Consider the following 24,460-nt stretch of genomic DNA (forward strand, 5'->3'; position numbering starts at 1 on the left):
AAACAATTGCCAAGTCTGGGATTGAGTGATTAATTGAAACAGTCGCAAGTAAAGTTGTTTTTGCCATAGAAACGTATGAAAATTACAAATATATTTACTGTGAGAATACTTTACACAGGCTCGATTAAAAAATATTTAGTATTATAGTAGTCCTGGAGCATGAGTCAGCAAACAGTCATCAGGTTTTCTTTTTGAATCAGAATGAAGATCATGACTTCAAGGTGGGTTGTTTATAACATGGATGAAATGAGAAAGAGGAAGCCATAGCTGTCACCTCAGAGAGAATCAGCAAGATGCCTCCTTGATTCTCTGTAGCACCATAGTGCTTGGCACTAGTCCTCAAAAAGAAACTTCATGATATTTGCCAAATGTGCTGATGTGTCTCATATTAAAATCTGTCCTATTGTAGGTATATATTCAGGAGTTCAGTGCAAATGCATTGATTTCCAAAAGCCTTGGATTTATCCTGCTTATATTTTTTATCAATTGGAAAAATTACTCAAATAATTGGATCTTAATTTCTTCATCTGTAAAATGGGAATATCATCGCATACTTCATAAGGATATTACAGAAAATCAGATAACATACATGAAAGTGACCAGCACAGGTATTTTGCCTTAAAAATACTGAAATGTCATTTGGGATTTGATCTTGTTGATTCTGATTGAAACTCTTGTTAACACTGTTTAAAACTCTGCATTTATTTGATCTGGGCTTCCTTGAGGGTTGCTTTCAGGGATATTTTATTTATCCTTGGCCTTCATATACAGAAAGAATATCATACTCTGTATTTTTGCTCTTGATCTTACAAATTCTGACCCTCTTTATAAACACACGCCCATGTCTTTGAAGACGTTTCCATCTCTAAATGACTTCTTTCCAAATTGTGACCATGTATTATACCCTGACCTCCTTTTGATCCTTGGCTTCATTATGGCTGTAAATTCTAAAATTTCTAGTATAGCTCCTTATGAAAATCCTCCAACCCTTTTTTGAATCTGGCAAGGGAATTTGAAAGCAACTTTCTTCAAAAAAGTGAGAGCATAAGCCAAAATAAAAAAGAGAGGACATAGTCCAGTCCTGAGCTAGAGATGAGCAAGGTGTCTATTTATTCATTTGGTTTGTTGGTGATTCATCTGATGGTGTCAGTCTATAGAGACTCTGCTATCACTTTTTTGGATCACTTTGCAACTAGTGCTCTTACTGCCTTTTTTTTCCCCTTCTGGTGAAGAAAAAAGCAAAAAATAGTTATATGCTTTTTGAGAAATTTTAAGAGAAAGTAAAAAATGAATTCGTCTCATTCTTTCCTTTCTAGGTTCTAATACTTGTCACATTTAACTAAGGAATATGAGTGAGATTCAGCCCTTTTACCTCTCCCTAAATGTGGGATAAGTAGTGAAAAGAGAATACCATCATGGGCGCTCCAGACCTGGGCTCTATAATCAGTGTTGTGTCTTTAGCAAACCCTTAAATCTCTATGTTTCTCAGTTTTCTTACTTATTAAGCAGAGTAAGTAATGGCCTCCCTACATCACAGGGTTATCTTGAGAATCAGATAAAATGATGAATATCAAAATTTTTTGCAGAAGCAAAATGTCATTTTTAGACAAATGTAAACTGTCCCAAATAAGCAATGCTTCCCCTTCTCTTTTATACTAACTCTAACACATTCAACTATAAATATCAATGTAACTTAATTTCATAAACTTAATATAAATAAAAATCCTATGGAACACGCACATATACATTACTTTTTTCTCATTGCAGTCATCAGTGACACTTGTCGAATTGTCATCTCGGGCACAACATTAACTTAGGGACCAGGTATGTCGTAATTCCTCGTCAATGTGCTTGCTCTGGAAATTTACTTAAAGTAATTTGATGAAAAGCTTTGTTAATTCAATTATTGAATTTCATGCCTTATATTTAAAGTCTATAAACAAAAATTACAGAAAAGTACTTAAGTTATTGCAGTATTTTAATACCGTGATTGAATAGCATTTATATTTGAGATTAGTAGGCAGCATATTAAAGTGATGTGCTCATGAAAGTGAAATATTAAAAACAGCTTATGAAAATCTCCCATCTGGCAGTTACAACTGATCAGAAATCTACTCTTCAGCATTATTTTGAAAATAGCATGAGTTTTTAATTAAAACTGTTCATTCGATTTATTAATGTAAGTAAAACCTCCCATTTGACCAGGTTTAACTTGAGAAAGTGGTTTTCTAAAGCCCCTTTTATGGATTGAATGATACAGTTTTCAATAAAGAATAGTTATAAAAGATGTCAGACATTTATTCTCCATCAATCTTTTTTGTGTTCTCTTTAATTTCAAAATTGAACTGTGAACATAATTCTTCTTGCTTAAAAATATTTGATGAATTCATGATCTTAATTCTACTATTTTAAATCTAAGCTAACTAAAGGATCTAAGATAAAAGCCTTTTATAAACTATGTTAAGGTATCCTTTATATCAGTTAATTTAAATAAAGCTGGCATGGACAAGAAATAAGCACATTATCAAGCTTAAAATTCCTCACTTAAAAACAACATGCAAAGCATTTTTATTTAGACATTATCAAAAGCTTATTCAGTTGCTGTACTCCTTATTACACATCATCTCATTTAATCCTTTCAATAATCCTGTTCCTCCACGTTCTTATTATCTACATTTTACCTGTAATTAAATCAAAGCTCAGGAGTTATGTAACTTGTGGATAAATTTCAGGAGAAAGATTTCAGACCAGGCAATTGGCCCTGAAGCCACAGGCACTTCCTCACTGTTCTGAACTGGAGCCCAAGGCCCCTGCTTGACCTGGTCTGCTGTAGGAGGGTTGTAAGGACAGCACTACTAGCTTCTCTCATGGAACCTCAGCACCTGAATTAGAGGCTGTGGTAATTCCCAGACATAGTTATTTATCAAAACTGGATTATTACAGATATGAATTGAGAAATTGTAAAATGGGAAATACTTTCTTTGACGTGTCTGTTGCCTGGAGAAATGTCTGTTTCCCTCATGTTTCACACTGGTTAACATCCCGCCAACGTATTAGATCACAAAATAGGTGATTTCTCCACATGTTCAGTTACGCAGTATTATTTCTGATGTGTTAATGATAATTTCTATCATTTCCAAGTGAAAATTTAAAATATGGAGAAAGTTTATTTGTAATTGAGCCCTGTAGGTACTAGAATAGGAGTGAATGAGCAAAGATATGAACACCTGACTCTCCTGCCCTGGTGATGTCTTTAGTCTCATGACGCTCCCATAAGAGAGGTTTCTACAACCCATTTAGTAGCTGATCGCAGCATAGCCATTCACCAGGAATTGAAAGTCAATGGACTTAACTATTGAGAGTCTCCTTGACTATAAATTTATATGATGAATATGATCGCTCATGAACTTAGAGTTAAGTTCAAAGCCGTGAACTTTATGTATTGCTGCTGTTATGGGACTCAGTTTCATCTCATAAGATTTGGAATAAATGTGCTCAGAGGGTCTTTCAGGTTAAGCCTCACCTTATCAATAAATATATGGTCATTAGACCACCGGCGTCTGTATCTTCCATTAGTACCATATATAAATATGGATCTGATTTCTTGTTCAAATTTTCCAGTGTGCTCCTTTAATATACTACTAATGGTCAGCATGGGAGCAAGGGAGACTGAAAACTCGTTCTACCAGCAACTCAGCTTGTGTCTCTCTGTGAACCTAGGAAACTTAACTGTGCTGTTCTTTAGTCTATACCTGTAATTTGTATCTCTGCTTGTAACTCTGACTTACATCTTTATTATCTTATCAACATTACTCAAAATTATTGAAAGATTCTGTTGCTACTGCCATTTCCTACCTTTTCAACAAATAAGTTCTATGAACTCTGGAATATATTCCCTTGCAAATAAATTCCAGAGTGTTTAGTTGTTTATTTACCAGTACTCTGAGTTACAACAAAAATTATTTATCAGAACTTATAAACATGCAAGCAGGATGAAATGAATTTTAAATGTTTGGAAAAGCCAAGGTTAAGGGAAAATAAGAATAAAAAAGTAAAATTGAACCAGGGGTGAGGTTGGTATATAAAATATTTGCTCTGAAGTTCTATATGTTTGCTAGAGATAGATCACAAATTTGACTCTAAGCTTTCTAGAAACCAATCAGAGAACAGAAATGTGATTCCTGTCTCTAAGTTAAAAGGAAATGAGTTGATTTGAAGAAGCATATTAACTATTCATGAAACCAAGATCAGGTAGAAAAATTTTATATATTTGTATATGGTAAGAAAGCAAAATTGAAAACATATTTATCATAGAGTAAGGAGTATCATAGGTCTGTTTTGTGTAAAATCCCTAAATATTGGGAGATGCAACCTTGCAATGGTATAATGCAATAAGAAACATTTTTATGGGAGAGTGGTGGCTATATTATATGATCCAGTCATGGCACCCTTTGATGATCCAGCCGGTGCAAGGAGAGACTTGAGAATATCAGTAGAAGTAAGGAGCAATGTCAGGCCTATAAATGTCTCCAAAGCTTCAACTTAAACCACTTTATAATAAAACATCAGTTCAGCTCACATCCCCCTGATCCTTCTTGGAAACTGATGGTATTTGTTGCTTCCGAGTAAAAGGGGTTCCTTGTTACCTCACCAGGTTTAGCAAAGATGTCCTAGAGCCGGGAGTAGTAAAGGCCCAGGTAAGCGGGGGCAGAGACCATTTCTCTCTTATCACTATAACCCCTGGGCCCGCTAGTGGAATGCCTGGCACATGATAGGAGCCAGGTACTTGTTGCTTTGTATTGAGGTTATCCCTGACCCAAGCTCAAAACTTAACTCACTGTTTTAATGTAGGCACATAACTTTGCCTTTGTAAGGAGGAATAATGATACTAACCTCAATGGGATGTTTCCAGGAGAAGATAAGACATAGGGACACACTGGCCAATAAACAGTGCTTAATAAATATTTGCTGAATCAACCACTGAACTCTAAAACACTATACAATGTAATAGATGAGTAATTAGTGGATTATCTCAGTACTGCCACAGTAAATATTTTATTGGAAAAATATCTGTGCTAATGTTCTGACTGACATTACTTTAGTAAATAATCTAAGTTATAAGAATGTATTTTTTTCCCATGAGACTCAGTGTAAGTATATTTTGTTTTGAATGGGGATAAAAAAACAGTTTGGAGAGGTGTTTTGTTTTTTTTTTCCTATTGCATTAGCCTTCTTTCAAAAAAATTGCAACCATTGACCTAGATTCTAGAATGAATGGACTGCATATTCTTGATAATCCTCCCTAAATATTTATTTTTCTCTGTATTGATATTTTGACTGGTATTATGCAGTAGTAAGTTTCAGATTATATTACTCGATTAAGTAGATTCTGAGTAAGTTTTATCAATTAAGTGACAATAATTGATTGATGGGCAAACCATTGGTTTCTAAATATACTTAAATTTTCTAACCTCATCTTGCTAGCATACTGTCATGTTTATTAGTAAATAATTTGTCTTCCTCCATATATGACCCTTCTATAAAATAACACATTATTCTCTATTCAAATGATACAATTTTCTTCCATACTGCCTTGGAAATCCAATCTCCAATATTTGTTCTTAGATTCTCTTGTACTATATAATGTAATGTTGAGTTAGAGATTTCCAAACTGGCCACAGTTTGGTTTAAAATAACATTTTCCTTCAAGGGCCTGTTTATTGGCAGCCCCTTCTTGAGCATTAAGAGGCATAATCAGAGATGTTCTGAAATCTATCCTTGACTAGGAACTCTTCCTTTACTCCACTGTTTTATTTATTGGGACATAAAACTCATATAGAATTGAAGAAAGGAAAAATCATGCCATTTTGGAAATAATCTTAGTATCATATTTCCATCTTTTAGGAGATAGGTATATGTATACGTTTAATAATATCACATTGCATATTTGGGTATACTTTCATCCATGCAAAAGGCCAAGTTTTTTCTGCTTTTGTCCTTCTCCTTGATCTACGTTTCCTGCAGGATTTTTGAAAATTTTGGTTTTATCCTTGAGAAATATATACCTTTTCTTCTAGCTCCTCTGTTCTCTTCTTATTCCTGTTAATGTAGAGATTTTTTTTCAGACATTTACATTTTTAATTTTATATCTAAAATTCTGTAATACATTTAAATGTGATTTCTAATCTATTACTTTCCAATCTATGATTTAAGCTAACAGAATTTAACTCATTATAATAGAGAAATTATTTGGTCTTTTTGAGCCATCTGTGTGTTTCTTGACGTTGCGATTTCAAATTTTAGAATTTTACTTAATTATAGTCTTACCTTGTTTAAAAGTGATGGTTTAGATATTGAATCCATTGAGCATGGTAGTGGTTATTAATTTGCCAAATATTTCCAGTTTTCACCTTTTAGGCGTATGATAGTACATAACTTTCAGGCTCTATTGTGGTTGTGAGGAGGAGGCCATAGGACTAGTTCTGTCCACTGAATTCTGAGCAAAAGTAATGTATGTCATTCCTGAATCAAAATATTTCCTAATCAGTACAGGCTCTTCTAGAGTTATCTTCCTCTCAGGTGCAGGGGCTGACAACACTTAAGATGCTGGCTGTCTTGTCAGACCTAGATCCTGGAGTCAGGTCAATGATCAGAGCCCTCTGCTGGCCTACAATTGACATTTATCATGAGCAAAAATAAACTTTTCTCATTTTAAGCTGCTGAGATTGGGGAAATGTTTGAAACTACAGTAACCTAATCTAGATCCATTGGGACAGGTTGTGTTTGGTTGTAACCTTTTCTTGATGGCGCTAATAAAATTTGAAATGGCAGTGCTCCATCCAGAACCCTGCAGATCCTGTTTACAATCGACATTGTTTTCTCGCCTTCTGTGTGCTTCTGCATCTAATAGCATGCATTTGAAATTCTCTTCAGAAGACTGTCTTTGAGTTACTGGAGCCACTTACTTTTGGGAGGATGCAAACCAGTAATTGACTGGTTCATGAAATCCCAGTTTCCTTACCTGCAGAGAGGACAACTTTAATATAAACGTACACTCTAGAGTTCCTCATCAGGATCAGTCTGAAACCACCCTCTGGGGGACCTTGCCTGAAATCTCACCCTTGCTTACTGCTTCCCCTTTCTATGTCCTGCTTTCTTTACTCCCTTATAAGTTTCTCCTGGAAATTCTTCCTTAATAAGTCACTTGTGCCTCCTGTTAGAATTTGTTTCTGTGAAGCCCTACCTAAGATTGGGAATGGAATATATAAAATGTAGTTTCATAACAGTGCTTAAGGAAATACATTTGCTTAGATTTTGACTTATTATGGTATATAAGAAAACATCAAAGTTTAGCGCGATCTTTTTTTAGCTTTAAACCATTTAAACCAGGAATTTTGTCATGTTTAATGTGCTGTTCTTTATCAGATTGAAACAATATTGCTGCTTTATTTTTGTTAGTAAGGCATGATTTTTATATCATCATTACTTCATTTCTTTGCTTTGGGTGGTGGACTTGTAATCATTTTATCTGTTTATAGTCCTCAAACATCTTCAGAGCCCAGGTTACATTATAAGATACATTTAGGGTTGGGATAAAGCTTGTGATCACATAACAGAGCAGAGCTGGCCAATCACAGGGGAAATTTACCAGTATACTCTCATTATTGTAGTGCTTTGGTAAACTGCTGTAACTGGCCATTGATCATGATGGCATATAAAAGTAAAGAGGGAAAACCCCACTTCTTTCTTCTAGTTCTGCTTTTATGTTTGAACTGTTAAATGTTATTAACAAGACTTATCCTTTTGGTCAAGATATTTTGCACACTATCCACTTTGGCTTACAATTCTGACTGATTTTCTCCTTGCTTTACTTAACTTCTGAAATGATATTGATACTTAATTATATGTTTGTTTAAAAGATACAACGCTTTAGCAATTTTCAAATGTGGAATTTATTTGAAAGCATTCTTACATACTTTTAGGTCACATGAGGAAAAGCCAGCTGGAAAGCAAATCATCCAAAGCTACTGAAATGGTGAGGATCCTTGACTTCATCTTCTAAATTAATAGGATCCATGTAGACAAATGAACTAAAAACACAGTACCACAGTATCCTTTGTTTGGACGTATATCAGCCTTTGAAGAAACAATGTATTTCCTTTCTTGGAAAATATCTCTTGTTATGAGGTAAGACTCTTTGAACTTTATTTTGTTGGTCAAGGGAGGAAGAAGTGGTGGAGAACTCAGGTATATTCTAGTTAAATCCCTATAAATTTAATTGCTCTTTATCTTTTTATCAGCCATTCTATTTTTTTCCTTCTTACATCATTTCTTGAGATAACTTTCATTTACATTTCATTTATATTTGGTGAGTAAAACCAAAAGTTACAAGCAAATCTTTAGGTGCTATAAATTTTTTTAAGGATGCAGGTGAAACCCATTTATCTTTTCTCTCTGCCTCTGAGATAGAGTCAGAGCTAGACAATAAATGATGTATTGGCTCACAGTAAACATTTGGAAAATAATATGCCACTATCTATTTTAACATATTCACATATCTTTGCACTTAGCCTATTCGTTTTTAGGAATGCAGTATACAAAAATAAAAGTGATAATATATAAAATATTTATACAACGGGGTTTATTTTACCCTTGTTTATAATTTCAAAGACCTGGAATTACTCTGAATATCTAAAAATAGGTGAATGATTGTATAAGTGGAGGTACAGTTCTAATAGAGGATATTTTGCATCTATTAATATAAATGAGTTAAACTAATACATCCTGACATGAATAGATGCTCTTGATTTGTAAAAGGGCAGCTGTAGGAAAACAGGTATTGTATGAACCAATTTCTCTTAGAAGAAAAATCTCTCTGTATTGGTATGAGAATAGAGTCATGCCTCAAAGAATATATACTAAAAAGTTAACATTTAACCCAAGGGCAGCATAGCTGGGGAAAGAATCTTAGCTAATAACATTTTAATGCCTCTGTATTATTCAGCATGATACAGCAAGCACACATTTCTTTTGTAATTTTGAAAATGATAACGTTTATTAAGTTTTCTAAAGAAAAACTGAGAGAAAGATATATAAATATATCTGCCTCTCTTATTTTTTATTTAATTTTTATTTATTTTTTGGCTGCGTTGGGTCTTCGTTGCTCTGTGCGGGCTTTCTCTAGTTGTGGTGAGCGGGGGCTTCTCTTCATTGTGGTGCGTGGGCTTCTCATTGTGGTGGCTTCTCTTGTTGTGGAGCACGGGCTGTAGGCGCACTGGCTTCAGTAGATGCAGCGTGTGGGTTCAGTAGTTGTGGCCCGTGGGCTCTAGAGTGCAGGCTCAGTAGTTGTGGTGCACGGGCTTAGTTGCTCCTCTGTTATTTAGGAAACACTTTTCTTATCATTAAAATTATTTTCTTCTACTAAGTATTTCTATTTTTCTCTAAGGGTGTCTACTTTTGGCTTTTGACACCAGATTTCTTTTGGAGTATATAAGTAGAAAAACTCATTTCAGACCTTATTTATATGTAGTACCTGTAAATGTCATACATGATGTAGGAAGATAGAACTAACTATGCAAAGATGGCCAAATAAATTCCCATTGTACCATGTTACTAGGCAGAGGTAGCTCTTCTCCTCTATGAATTCACCTTCAAAGAAACAAAGAGCACGATGTCCAAGTGGTGATTTCATAGACATCACTAACACTCACCAACACCTTTGGGTCTCTGCTTCTTCTGGACATGCAAAAAGACTTCAGTTTCCCACTCCCTTAAAGTTAGGCATGGGCATGAGACTTCCTCCAGTCAAAGACATGTGAGCTAAAATAGTGTGCATTATTTCCAGTGAACAAGTACTAAACTTTTTGTTGTCGTCATTGTTTATTTTCACAACATAAACTGTTGTACTCGACTGATAACAGTTACTGAAAAAGCTTCAGTTGTCTGCATAATATTTGGATCTTATGCTCTAGGGTTGTCAGAATTTTTGTAAGTAGGAGACACAACCTTTTAGAATTATCTATGAGATAAAAGAATTTTTTAATTCTATAAAATTTAATCTCTTACCTAGTGGGCTGTGTTGTCAGACTGATCTAGGTTCATATCTTGACTCAGTCATTTACTTGGTAATGTACAAACTACTCTACTTCTCTGGGTGTCAGTTTACATCAGTAAAATGAAAGTATGCATACTTGTATCACATGGTTCTGTGAATTAAACAAAGTAATGTGTGTGACCCAGTGTTCTATTCGTAGTGTATGCTCAATAACTGTTAGCCACCTGTTTGGTAGATCCTTGTGAAAATATTCTAAGTGAACTTGAGAAAGTAGAGAGAGAGAGAGAGAGCATTACGATAAAAGGAAGAAAGCTGTTATTTGTGACAGGAATTCCCTCTCCTCTCAATTTGATTAGCTATGTCTTTGAGGTTCTGGAGTAATGTTGAAAGAGTATATATGTATCCTTTGGATTCTTAGATGTTTAATTGGGTTTATGTTATTTATTCCATCATAGGAGAAAAAGCTAAAGATTTCTCTCACCTCTATGGATTATAGCTCTAATCTATACATATTGACTGAGTCCTAGTTCATTTTCTATTTTAAGTTTATCAAAATATAATTCTCTCCCATTTGGAGCCCCTTTCCTCTTCTACCTCGCAGGTGTTAGCCTCTCAGAGACAAAACATTGTTCCCCTATCTCCCAACTCTACTTCTATTCCAACACAGCAACTACCAAGAGAGATACTAGCAAATAGCAGGGGAATTGGCGCATGTACTCTGGTATGAAAGTTTCACACGTGACGTTTTATGGGTAGAAACACACGCCAGAAAAACACTGGTAGTTATGCTTTCTGGAAATTGGAGTAGTTTACGCACATCATTCATTCCTATACCAGACAATGGAACAATAGGGTAGGAGAGCTGCCGTCTTGACACATTGAGCTGCTTCTTTAAATATATCCATGCCTACTCTGAGAGTTGAGATGGATGTGCTCAGTAATTTAACTTCTGGTTACATATTTTGGAAAGGTATTTTACTAGGACCTATTTAGACAGATTGGGGTGATTCAAATTTACCAAGTTGTGATATGGTGGTTAATACTTAAATCGTCTACTCCAAATGATCATTCCAAAACAATCAAAGTGTTTTCATTCTCCCTTACCAGGAATTGGCCACTGATACATGAGAGATAGTCTAGAAGGCACTTCTGGCAAGGTTTCCCTCACTCCCTCAGTCTTAAAGAGAGACTCAAGAAAGAGATAGTGTCTTTCTTCCTCTAAATGTTGTCATGTTTGGATATGATGTCTGGAGTTACTGCAGTCACTTTATGACCATGAGGGTACCATTTGAGGACAGATCTAACACACTGAAATCTTTGATGATGAAGTTAAAACTCTGATTACATTGATCCTGGAATTGTGTTGCTAGAGGCTTCTTTTTATGTAAGATGATAACTTTTTTAAATTAAGAAATTTGAGTTGGATTTTTTGTTATTTGTGGCCTAAGACATTTACATTGATATACAGTTAAAGAGTTGAATTTGGGATATAGTTTGTAAGTATTCAAGACTTTGAAAATACTTATTAGGCATGTGACATGGGCTTTTCAAAAGAGAGCACATGGTGAAGAATACAGATGTAGTCTCTGCCCTCGGATTTTGCAATTGAATCAGTAATTAGACAATTCTGCATTACAACACACTGTTAGTATACAAGTATATAATGTGTGGCATCACATGAGAAGGGTGCCTGACTCAGTCTTGTGAGATTGGAGAAGGTTTTCCAGAGGTTAAAACTTCCAGTATGTTATCAAGATGATTATGAGATATTGGCTAGGCATACGTAGGTATGATAGTCAAGATGCTTTTTTCCTGGCAAATGAAAGTAATTATTGGCTGCTGTAACCAGGAAGTGCAGTGGTAATTTCAAGCCCAGGTCATCAAGAGGCTCAAATGGTATCATCACTAACAACCTAAACAGTGTGGAGGGATGGAGTTGCCATTTAAAAAGGTGGGTTGGGCATATAAGTTTCAGAGGGAAATGCAGGAGCTCAGTTTTGGACATATTCATTTTGAGATGCCAGTTATATTTTCAAATGGGGACCGCAATAGGACAGTTGGCTATGTAAATCAGGGGAATGGCTGTAGGTTCAAATTTGTGAGTTGTTAGTGTATACATGGTTTTTAAAGCTGTGAAGCTGGATGAGATTGCTGTAGGTTTGAGACTAGATAGAAAAGAGAAGAGGTCCAAGGAATGACTCCCTGAGATTCCAACATGCAAAAATATGGGAGATAAGAGAAAACCAGTAAAGAATATGAAAATGAGCATCCATAGATATAGGATAAAAATCAGGAAAATGTGGTCTTGGAAGCAGAGATATATAGAAATATAAAAAGTGGAAAGAATAAAACGGAAAAGACTTTCACAGGCCCCCTCCACCAGCCTGTGTCTATGTCTCAATAATCAGCCTTCTATTCAGTGTTATGGATGGAACTCACATATTCCTAGAAAAGGTCATCCTCCCCTTTTCTGTATTTTCCCATCCTCTCTGATGGAAAAAGAACAGTCTGAGTTAAATATAGAGGTTTTGCTTTATTTAATAGGTAAAAGTCAGGAAAGAAATAAATAGTACTGTAGAAAAATCAGCAAGTAATCACTGCCTTTGTTTCCTTTCTGCTGAAGCCTTCAAACCCAAGTTCCAAGGGGTGGCTAGGGAACTAACATCCCCAAAAGATACAGGCATACCTCAGAGATGTTGTGGGTTTGGTTCCAGACCACTGCAATAAAGTGAATATCAAAATAAAAGTGAGTCACACGAATTTTTTGGTTTCTCAATGCATATAAAAGTTATATTTACACTACACTGTAGTCTATTAAATGTGCAATAGCATTACATGGAAAAAAAGAAATGTACATACTTAATTTAAAAATATCTGATTGCTAAAAATGCTAACCATCATCTGAGCCTTAAGTGAGCTGTAGTAGGAATATCAAAGATCACTGATCACAATAAAAATTTAATAATGAAAAAGTTTAACTATTGCAAGAGTCACCAAAATGTGACATGGAGACAGGAAGTGAGCAAATGCTGTTGGAAAAATGACGCCAGTAGACTTTGCTCAACACAGGGTTGCTACGAACCTCCAATTTGTAAAGATGCAGTATCTGAGAAGCACAAATAAAACAAGTTATGCATGTAATAAGTTGTTCAGATCATAATCATCCTGCCTCAACTTCTTTGACCACAGATGTCTCTGCCACCAAATAGTTCTATATCTACTTGTTGATGTTAATATTCCTATAGAGTTCCAATATAGAGAATGTTTTAAATAAAGGCGATATTTTACTTTAGTGCTTTCACCATAATGCAGCCGTGTAACGGAACTTAATGGATAGAAGGATGTGAAATATAGGCAGTGAACAAAAGCCTAATAATCAGGAGAACTGAATCCTCTGCTTGGTGGGTCATGAACAAGATTTCAAATACAGGAGTAGGTAAGCTTTACATTCAGACAGTCTGACTCTAGAGCCCATACTCCCAACCAGTACTTGAACTGTGTCTTGGACTCTTGCAAAGATAACACATGTGAAAGCGATTTGGCAATTTTAAAAGCACTCTGAACATATAGATACTATTATCCTTTTTTTTTTTTTTTTTCTTATTTCAGAGATCAGCCAGGAACATCTAGACCCCACTTACTCTCTGGGTACCCTGTTAAAGACTCCTTTCTAAAGAATCTTTGTGTGTGTTTGTGTGTGTGTGTATGTGTGTCTGTATGTGTGTGTAAAATCCTGGCTGCTTTGCATGGATTTGTTGAGCCTGTTTAGAAAATGTTTTTCTTTTCTAAGCACCCATTGGCCTTATTGTCACTAGATGGCAGAAACAGATCCTACTTCTGTGGGAGAATGAGAGTTCGTTTTGCATTCGAGAAGGGCACAAAAAAGCTTCCCACAGACGATGTTTACAGGCTTTCTTTATTTTGACATTTCTTCTGAATACATTAATGTTTTTGGAAATTCCCTGTTAGGTCCCCTGCAGGGGTATGCGGCAAAGTGATCTTGGCTTACACGGAAAAAGGATGGTTTGCATTATGCACTTTATATTTCAGTTTATAATTTTAGAATCAAATACTACTTTATTTAAGATGGGGGGCAGAGTGGGGAGGGGGTGGAGTTACACACTAAGAAAAATCAAGATGCTATGTCATATTACTAAAGCACTGCCACCAGAATATTTTCCCTGAGCCAGAGATGCCTTTATTATAATTCATTCTCTTTAGAATAAGGGAATGACAATCAAGGTGTCAAATATAAGTATATTTTAAAATTTCCTATGTGAATTTCTGTACTGGAGAGAGAATGATTTTTTCTTTCCCGTTTTTACAAAGTAGTTACTGCTTCAGATTGCTATTAGTTTCCTATAAAATTAAATGATTGAGACTATTTATTTTAAAAGCCAAACTGAGGGCTTCCCTGGTGGCGCAGTGTTTGAGAGTCCGCCTGCCGATGCAGGGGACACGGGTTCGTGCCCCGGTCCGGGAGGATCCCACGTGCCGCGGAGCGGCTGCCCCCGTGAGCCATGGCTGCTGAGCCTGCGCGTTCGGAGCCTGTGCTCCGCAACGGGAGAGGCCACAACAGTGAGAGGCCTGCCCGCATACCGCAAAAAAAAAAAAAAAAAAAAAAAAAAAAAAAAAAGCCAAACTGATGCTCTAGAGGCTATATGAACAGCATTTCACTATACAGTCATTGATCTTTAATTGCTTTGTACACATACCAATTATGTCCTTCCTTTAACACTCCCAAATAGAAATGTCTTAATTCAAAGAAAGCCATTCCAGTGTCTTGAGGCTGAAATTATGGATTGAAGATTATGCCCTGTGCATTTGTTCCCATGTATCTTTGAAAACACTTTAAAAATAGTCTTATATTAAAGAAATACTTTTGTTCCTCTTAGAAAAAAAAATTTAACTCCCTTAGGATTAAAGGACCGTTTTAGTCTTATATTTACTTGCTTAAAATGCAACTTTAAAATATACGTGTCATTGTAGTTGTGGCTGTGGGAATTCCAAAACCATAGGAAGAAATGCTTGGTGAATTTATTTGCATACCAATACCCAGAATGCTTTTCCAGCTCACTGCTATTTAATCGAAATCAGCTGGTGTCAGAGCTCTGGGAACAAACTGAACCATTTTGACATGCTTCTCTGTGCATGTACTGAGTTCTTTTTCTGCACCAAGTACACAGTAGAAACTCCAAATTTGATCACCACTGTGAATTTTTTATAGACTTGACATTTTTTTGATCTCCGTTTTCTTTACAACTTTCTTTTAACCCTTCCTATGAAACATTACTCTATTATTGCAATAAAATTCTAATTGATAAGTGGGTCCAGGACTAATTACTTGGAATGTAAGTTAACTTGAATAACTTGTGACTCAAAACATGAGTAGGAGATTGGGAGAACATATTCTTCCACTAAAAAAAGTCAAGTCGGAGAGAGTGGTGTAAATTTGGGGAGATCTACAGGTTTGGTGGCTGGAAGTTGCTGAGGTCTCATGCAAGTCAAGGATACAATGGATCTATTTTAAATTATGTTCAAATGGTACTGGTCAGAGGTAAGCTCTAGTGAGGTGGAAGGTGTGAGTTTTCTGGAGTATGTATTAGAAGGAAATCAATTATGGCTATTTGATGACATTAAGAATTATGTATTATGGCATGGTGACAGCATTGTGGATATGGTTTTTTAAGGGTCATGTTTTAGAGATATCTATGAAAATGTTTATAGGTTAAATGATATGATATCCAGGATTTGCTTTAAAATAACATGGGAGAAATGAATAGCGGTACAGATGAAATAAACGCCATGTGTTGATAATTTTTGGATCTGGGCAATGGATATATGGGGGTTTATTATACTGACTCTGTTTACTCTTGTGTCCATTGAAAATGTTCTGCAATAAAATATCTTTAAAAGGAAAGGTGAAGAAATAAGTCACACAGGACCTGAATATTTGAATTTACTCTACATTTTCTTTCCAAAAACGTTATGATTTATGTCCTTAGGTATTTTATCACATACATCTGTGTGAAAGTTATTTCCTCAATTAATAAATAAGAAAAAGGAAACCGTGCAAACTTCTCTTCATTTATGTCCCCCTCCCAGCTATTTCAGAACGTATTCCTTCTCTCCTGGATCTGTGATCATGTTCTCTCTTCTAGATACTATTCAGTGGTATTAAAAGACTCTCTATCATCTTACAAAACTATCTTGGTCTTCACATCCTCTTCTTATCGCTCTCTCTCTTCTTTTATAGGATTCTTCAAAGGATCATCTATACTTTCCCTATTACTTTCTTATCCTATTAGTCATGCTTTTAAAAAATTAGTGAAAAAGTATACCATGGATTCAAAGAAGCAAAGGACAATTAAATGAATGTTACCAATAACTTACATTTCTAATGTATCTCTCCTTATTCATATCTCCCTTACATCATATTATATATAATGCAAAAAGATAGACACTATATTGAATTTTTTGTTTTCTCTCTTTTCTTCTTTATTGATTTGCCACTATGTATATATTACTAAACACTATTGTTCACTTTTACCTGCTTGATAACATTTTACACATTGGATCATTCTGTAGTATTCTTCTGTGTTATGCTTTTGAGATTCATCTATGTTGATATGTGTAGCTATAGTTCATTTATTTTTACAAATCCATTGTATTGTGCTCTGTCATATTTTTGTACCACAATATATTTATCTATTTTATTCCTGATAGACATTTACTTCCAGGTTTTGTGCTTTTAAAAAATAATACTGTGTGTGTGCAGGTTTTAGTGTATTTACACATGGTGTACATGTGTATGAATTTCTCTAGGGCATTTCTGGGTCACAGGACATGGGTATCTTTCACTTTTCTAGGTGAAGGCAAGTTGTTTCCAAGATGTGCAACATAACCAGCAGTGTATAAGTGTTCCTGTGGTTTCATGTTATTGTATTGTCAGCACTTGATGTTGTCAAAATGGAATATATTTTTCAATTAATTAATTAATTTTACATCTTTATTGGAGTATAATTGCTTTACAATGGTGTGTTAGTATCTGCTTTATACCAAAGTGAATCAGTTATACATATACATATGTTCCCATATCTCTTCCCTCTTGCCTCTCCCTCCCTCCCACGCTCCCTATCCCACCCCTCTAGGTGGTCACAAAGCACCAAGCTGATCTCCCTGTGCTATGCGGCTGCTTCCCACTAGCTATCTATTTTACAATTGGTAGTGTATATATGTCCATGACACCCTCTCACTTCGTCACAGCTTACCCTTGCCCCTCCCCATATCCTCAAGTCCATTCTCTAGGTCTGTGTCTTTATTCCTGCTTAGCCCTAGGTTCTTCATGGCATTCTTTTTTTTCTTAGATTCCATATATATGTGTTAGCATACGGTATTTGTCTTTCTCTTTCTGACTTACTTCACTCTGTATGACAGACTCTAGGTCCATCCACCTCACTCCAGATAACTCAATTTCATTTCTTTTTATGGCTGCGTAATATTCCATTGTATATATGTGCCACATCTTCTTTATCCATTCATCTGATGATGGACACTTAGGTTGTTTCCATCTCCTGGCTATTGTAAATAGAGCTGCACTGAACATTTTGGTACATGACTCTTTTTGAATTATGGTTTTATCAGGGTATATGCCTAGTAGTGGGATTGCTGGGTCATATGGTAGTTCTATTTGTAGTTTTTTAAGGAACCTCCATACTGTTCTCCATAGTGGCTGTACCAATTCACGTTCCCACCAGCAGAGCAAGAGTGTTCCCTTTTCTCCACACCCTCTCCAGCATTTATTGTTTCTAGATTTTTTGATGATGGCCATTCTGACTGGTGTGAGATGATATCTCATTGTAGTTTTGATTTGCATTTCTCTAATGATTAATGATGTTGAGCATTCTTTCATGTGTTTGTTGGCAATCTGTATATCTTCTTTGGAGAAATGTCTATTTAGGTCTTCTGCCCATTTTTTGATTGGGTTCTTTGTTTTTCTGATATTGACCTGCATGAGCTGCTTGTAAATTTTTGTGATTAATCCTTTGTCAGTTGCTTCATTTGCAAATATTTTCTCCCATTCTGAGGGTTGTCTTTTGGTCTTGTTTATGGTTTCCTTTGCTGTGAAAAAGCTTTGAAGTTTCATTAGGTCCCATTTGTTTATCTTTCTTTTTATTTCCATTTCTCTAGGAGGTGAGTCAAAAAGGATCTTGCTGTGATTTATGTCATAGAGTGTTCTGCCTATGTTTTCCTCTAAGAGTTTGATAGTTTCTGGCCTTACATTTAGGCCTTTAATCCATTTTGAGCTTATTTTTGTGTATGGTGTTAGGGAGTGTTCCAATTTCATTCTTTTACATGTAGCTGTCCAGTTTTCCCAGCACCACTTATTAAAGAGGCTGTCGTTTCTCCACTGTACATTTCTGCCTCCTTTAGCAAAGATAAGATGACCATATGTGCGTGGGTTTATCTCTGGGCTTTCTATCCTGTTCCATTGATCTATCTTTCTGTTTTTGTGCCAGTACCATACTGTCTTGATTACTGTAGCTTTCTAGTATAGTCTGAAGTCAGGGAGCCTGATTCCTCCAGCTCCGCTTTTCGTTCTCAAGATTGCTTTGGCTATTCGGGGTCTTTTGTGTTTCCATACAAATTGTGAAATTTTTTGTTCTAGTTCTGTGAAAAATGCCAATGGTAGTTTGATGGGGATTGCATTGAATCTGTAGATTGCTTTGGGTAGTAGAGTCATTTTCACAATGTTGATTCTTCCAATCCAAGAACGTGGAATATCTCCTCATCTATTTGTATCATCTTTAATTTCTTTCATCAGTGTCTTATAATTTTCTGCATACAGGTCTTTTGTCTCCTTAGGTAGGTTTATTCCTAGATATTTTGTTCTTTTTGTTGCAATGGTAAATGGGAGTGTTTTCTTGATTTCACTTTCAGATTTTTCATCATTAGTGTATAGGAATGCCAGAGATTTCTGTGCATTGCTTTTGTATCCTGCTACTTTACCAAATTCATTGATTAGCTCTAGTAGTTTTCTGGTAGCATCTTTAGGATTCTCTATGTATAGTATCATGTCATCTGCAAACAGTAACAGATTTACTTCTTCTTTTCCGATTTGGATTCCTTTTATTTCCTTTTCTTCTCTGATTGCTGTGGCTAAAACTTCCAAAACGATGTTGAATCAGAGTGGTGAGAGTGGGCACCCTTGTCTTGTTCCTGATCTTAGTGGAAATGCTTTCAGTTTTTCACCATTGAGGATGATGTTGGCTGTGGGTTTGTCATATATGGGCTTTATTATGTTGAGGAAAATTCCCTCTATGCCTACTTTCTGGAGGGTTTTTATCATAAATGGGTGTTGAATTTTGTCAAAAGCTTTCTCTGCATCTATTGAGATGACCATATGGTTTTTCTCCTTCAATTTGTTAATATGGTGTATCACGTTGATTGATTTGCATATATTGAAGAATCCTTGCATTCCTGGAATAAACCCCACTTGATCATTGTGTATGATCCTTTTAATGTGCTGTTGGATTCTGTTTGCTAGTATTTTGTTGAGGATTTTTGCATCTGTGTTCATCAGTGATATTGGCCTGTAGTTTTCTTTCTTTGTGACATCCTTGTCTGGTTTTGGTATCAGGGTGATGGTGGCCTCGTAGAATGAGTTTGGGAGTGTTCCTCCCTTTGCTATATTTTGGAAGAGTTTGAGAAGGATAGGTGTTAGCTCTTCTCTAAATGTTTGATAGAATTCGCCTGTGACGCCATCTGGTCCTGGGCTTTTGTTTGTTGGAAGATTTATAATCACAGTTTCAATTTCAGTGCTTGTGATTGGTCTGTTCATATTTTCTATTTCTTCCTGTTTCAGTCTTGGCAGGTTGTGCATTTCTAAGAATTTGTCCATTTCTTCCAGGTTGTCCATTTTATTGGCCTAGAGTTGCTTATAGTAATCTCTCATGATCTTTTGTATTTCTGCAGTGTCAGTTGTTACTTCTCCTTTTTCATTTCTAATTCTATTGATTTGAGTCTTCTCCCTTTTTTTCTTGATGAGTCTGGCTAATGGGTTATCAATTTTGTTTAGAACCCGCTTTTAGTTTTATTGATCTTTGCTATTGTTTCCTTCATTTCTTTTTCATTTATTTCTGATCTGATTTTTATGATTTCTTTCCTTCTGCTAACTTTGGGGTTGTTTTGTTCTTCTTTCTCTAATTGCTTTAGGAGCAAGGTTAGGTTGTTTATTCGAGGTGTTTCCTGTTTCTTCAGGTAGGATTGTATTGCTATAAACTTCCCTCTTAGAACTGCTTTTGCTGCATCCCATAGATTTTGGGTCGTCATGTCTCCATTGTCATTTGTTTCTAGGTATTTTTTGATTTCCTCTATGATTTCTTCAGTGATCACTTCGTTATTAAGTAGTGTATTGTTTAGCCTCCATGTGTTTGTATTTTTTACAGATCTTTTCCTGTAATTGATATCTAGTCTCATAGCATTGTGGTCAGAAGAGATACTTGATATGATTTCAATTTTCTTAAATTTACCAAGGCTAGATTTGTGACCCAAGATATGATCTATCCTGGAGAATGTTCCATGAGAACTTGAGAAAAATGTGTATTCTGTTGTTTTTGGATGGAATGTCCTATAAATATCAATTAAGTCCATCTTGTTTAATGTATCATTTAAAGCTTGTGGTTCCTTATTTATTTTCTTTTTGGATGATCTGTCCATGGGTGAAAGTGGGGTGTTAAAGTCCCCTACTATGAATGTGTTACTGTCGATTTCCCCTTTTATGGCTGTTAGTATTTGCCTTATGTATTGAGGTGCTCCTATGTTGGGCGCATAAATATTTACAATTGTTAGATCTTCTTCTTGGATCAATCCCTTGATCATTATGTAGTGTCCTTTTTTTGTCTCTTCTAATAGTCTTTATTTTAAAGTCTATTTTGTCTGATATGAGAATTGCTACTCCCGATTTCTTTTGACTTCCCTTTGCATGGAATATCTTTTTCCATCCCCTCACTTTCAGTCTGTATGTGTCTCTAGGTCTGAAGTGGGTCTCTTGTAGGCAGCATATATATGGGTCTCGTTTTTGTATCCATTCTGCCAGTCTGTGTCTTTTGGTGGGAGCATTTAATCCATTTACATTTAAGGCAATTATTGATATGTATGTTCCTATTCCCATTTTCTTAATTTTTTTGGGTTTGTTATTGTAGGTCTTTTCCTTCTCTTGTGTTTCTTGCCTAGAGAAGATCCTTCAGCATTTGTTGTAAAGCTGGTTTGGTGGTGCTGAACTCTCTCAGCTTTTGCTTGTCTGTAAAGGTTTTAATTTTTCCATCAAATCTGAATGAGATCCTAGCTGTGTAGAGTAATCTTGGTTGTAGGTTTTTCTCCTTCATCACTTTAAATGTGTCCTGCCAGTCCCTTCTGGCTGGCAGAGTTTCTGCTGAAAGATCAGCTGTTAACCTTATGGGGATTCCCTTGTGTGTTATTTGTTGTTTTTCCCTTTCTGCTTTTAATATGTTTTCTTTGTATTTAATTTTTGACAGTTTGATTAATATGTGTCTTGGCGTATTTCTCCTTGGATTTATCCTGTATGGGACTCTCTGTGCTTCCTGGACTTGATTTACTATTTCCTTTCCTGTATTAGGGAAGTTTTCAACTATAATCTCTTCAAATATTTTCTCAGTCCTTTTGTTTTTCTCTTCTTCTTCTGGAACCCCTATAATTCGAGTGTTGGTGCGTTTAATGTTGTCCCAGAGGTCTCTGAGAGTGTCCTCAGTTCTTTTCATTCTTTTTTCTTTATTCAGCTCTGCCATAGTTATTTCCACTATTTTATCTTCCAGGTCACTTATACGTTCTTCTGCCTCAGTTATTCTGCTATTGATCCATCTAGAGTATTTTTAATTTCATTTATTGTGTTTTTCATCATTGCTTGTTTCATCTTTAGTTCTTCTAGGTCTTGTTAAATGTTTCTTGCATTTTGTCTATTCTATTTCCAAGATTTTGGATCATCTTTACTATCATTATTCTGAATTCTTTTTCAGGTAGACTGCCTATTTCCTCTTCATCTGTTAGGTCTGGTGGGTTTTTATCTTGCTCCTTCATGTGCTGTGTGTTTTTCTGTCTTCTCATTTTGCTTACCTTACTGTGTTTGGGGTCTCCTTTTTGCAGTCTGCTGATTCGTAGTTCCCATTGTTTTTGGTGTCTGTCCCCAGTGGCTAAGGTTGGTTCATTGGGTTGTGTAGGCTTCCTGGTGGAGGGAACTAGTGCCTGTGTTCTGGTGGATGAGGCTGGATCTTGTCTTTTTGGTGGGCAATCCATGTCTGGTGGTGTGTTTGGGGGTGTCTGTGGACTTATTATGATTTTAGGCAGCCTCTCTGCTAATGGGTGGGGTTGTGTTCCTGTCTTGCTAGTTGTTTGGCATAGGGTGTCTAGCACTGTAGCTTGCTGGTCATTGAGTGAAGCTGGGTGCTGGTGTTGAGATAGAGATCTCTGGGAGATTTTCGCCGTTTGATATTACGTGGAGCTGGGAGGTCTCTTGTGTACCAGTGTCCTGAAGTTGGCTCTCCCACCTCAGAGGCACAGCACTGACTCCTGGCTGCTGCACGAAGAACCTTTCATCCACACGGCTCAGAATAAAAGGGAGAAAAAGTAGAAAGAAAGAAAGGAAGAGGATAAAAGAAAATAAAATAAAGTAAGATAAATAAAGTTATTAACATAAAAATAATTATTAAGAGAAAATTTTTTAAAAAGTAAAAAAAAGAAAAAAACAACAAAAAAAAGGACGGATAGAACCCTAGGGCAAATGGTGGAAGCAAAGCTATACAGACAAAATCTCACACAGAAGCATACACATACACACTCACAAAAAGAGGAAAAGGGGAGAAAATCAGAAATCTTGCTCTCAAAGTCCACCTCCTCAATTTGGGATGACTCGTTGTCTATTCATGTATTCCACCGATGCAGGGTACATCAAGTTGATTGTGGAGCTTTAATCCGCAGCTTCTGAGGCTGCTGGGAGAGATTTCCCTTTCTCTTCCTTGTTCTCACAGCATACGGGGATCAGATTTGGATTTGGCCCCGCCTCTGCTTGTAGGTCGTGGAGGGCGTCTGGTCTTCGCTGAGACAGGATGGGGTTAAAGGAGCAGCTGATTCCGGGGCTCTGGCTCACTGAGGCCGGGGGGAAGGTAAGGGCACGATGCGGGGCGAGCCTGCGGCGGCAGAAGGCGGCGTGACGTTGCACCAGCCTGAGGCGCACCGTTCGTTCTCTCGGGGAAGTTCTCCCTGGATCACGGGGCCCTGGCAGTGGTGGGCTGCACAGGCTCCCAGGAAGGGAGGTGTGGAGAGTGACATGTGCTTGCACACAGGCTTCTTGGTGGCAGCAGCAGGAGCCTTAGCGTCTCATGCCCGTCTCTGGGGTCCGCGCTGATAGCTGGGGCTCGCGCCCGTCTCTGGAGCTCCTTTAAGCAGTGCTCTTAATCCCCTCTCCTTGCACACCAGGAAACAAAGAGGGAAAAAAAAGTCTCTTGCCTCTTCAGCAGGTCCAGAATTTTCCTGGACTCCCTCCCGGCTAGCCGTGGTGCACTAACCCCCTGCAGGCTGTGTTCACTCCGCCAACCCTAGTCCTCTCCCTGCACTCCGACGGAAGCCGGAGCCTCAGCTCCCAGCCCCCGCCCACCCCGGCGGGGGAGCAGACAAGCCTCTCGGGCTGGTGAGTGCCGGTCGGCCCTGATCCTCTGTGCGGGAATCTCTCCGCTTTGTCCTCCGCACCCCTGTTGCTGTGCTCTCCTCCGTGGCCCCGAAGCTTTCCCCCTACGCCACCCGCAGTCTCCGCCCGTGAAGGGGCTTCCTAGTGTGTGCAAACGTTTCCTCCTTCACAGCTCCCTCCCACTGGTGCAGGTCCTGTCCCTATTCTTTTGTCTCTGTTTATTCTCTTTTCTTTTGCCCTACCCTGGTATGTGGGGAGTTTCTTGCCTTTTGGGAGGTCTGAGGTCTTCTGCCAGCATTCAGTAGGTGTTCTGTAGGAGTTGTTCCACGTGTAGATGTATTTCTGATGTGGGGAGGAATGTTATCTCCATGTCTTACTCTTCCGCCATCTTCCCCCTCTCCAAAATGGAATGTTTTTTAATCTGGTGTGCTGGTATGTGAAATAATAACAGAATTTCCTTGATCACTAAGAAGATTGAGTAGCTTTTCCTATGTTTTGTTGGCCAATCAAATTTCCTACAGTGTGAATCACCTCTTCAGGATATGTGAGAATTTCTATTTAGGTTTTTATTCTTATATCACAGAATCCTAGGAGTTCTGGTCGCTCTTCAAAACATCCAGTTATAGCTGCTACTGATGTCATGCCCACAAAGTTGCTCTTGTTGAGGTCTTTACTGATCTCAATGTTAACAAATCCAATGGACAATT

The 24,460-nt window shown here is 37.0% G+C and overlaps 1 long non-coding RNA gene across 1 annotated transcript; it reads left to right on the forward strand.

Annotated features, from left to right (window-relative positions):
* The first annotated feature begins 410 nt into the window (after positions 1–410).
* LOC307184251 lies at positions 411–8,167 on the forward strand. Its single transcript, XR_013827686.1, has 3 exons — positions 411–608; positions 1,768–1,824; positions 7,983–8,167. It is a non-coding gene; the product is annotated as an uncharacterized lncRNA (long non-coding RNA).
* Positions 8,168–24,460: the final 16,293 nt, after the last annotated feature.

Source organism: Stenella coeruleoalba, assembly GCF_951394435.1.
Source record: "Stenella coeruleoalba genome assembly, chromosome: 3".
NCBI classification, from domain to species: Eukaryota; Metazoa; Chordata; class Mammalia; order Artiodactyla; family Delphinidae; genus Stenella; species Stenella coeruleoalba.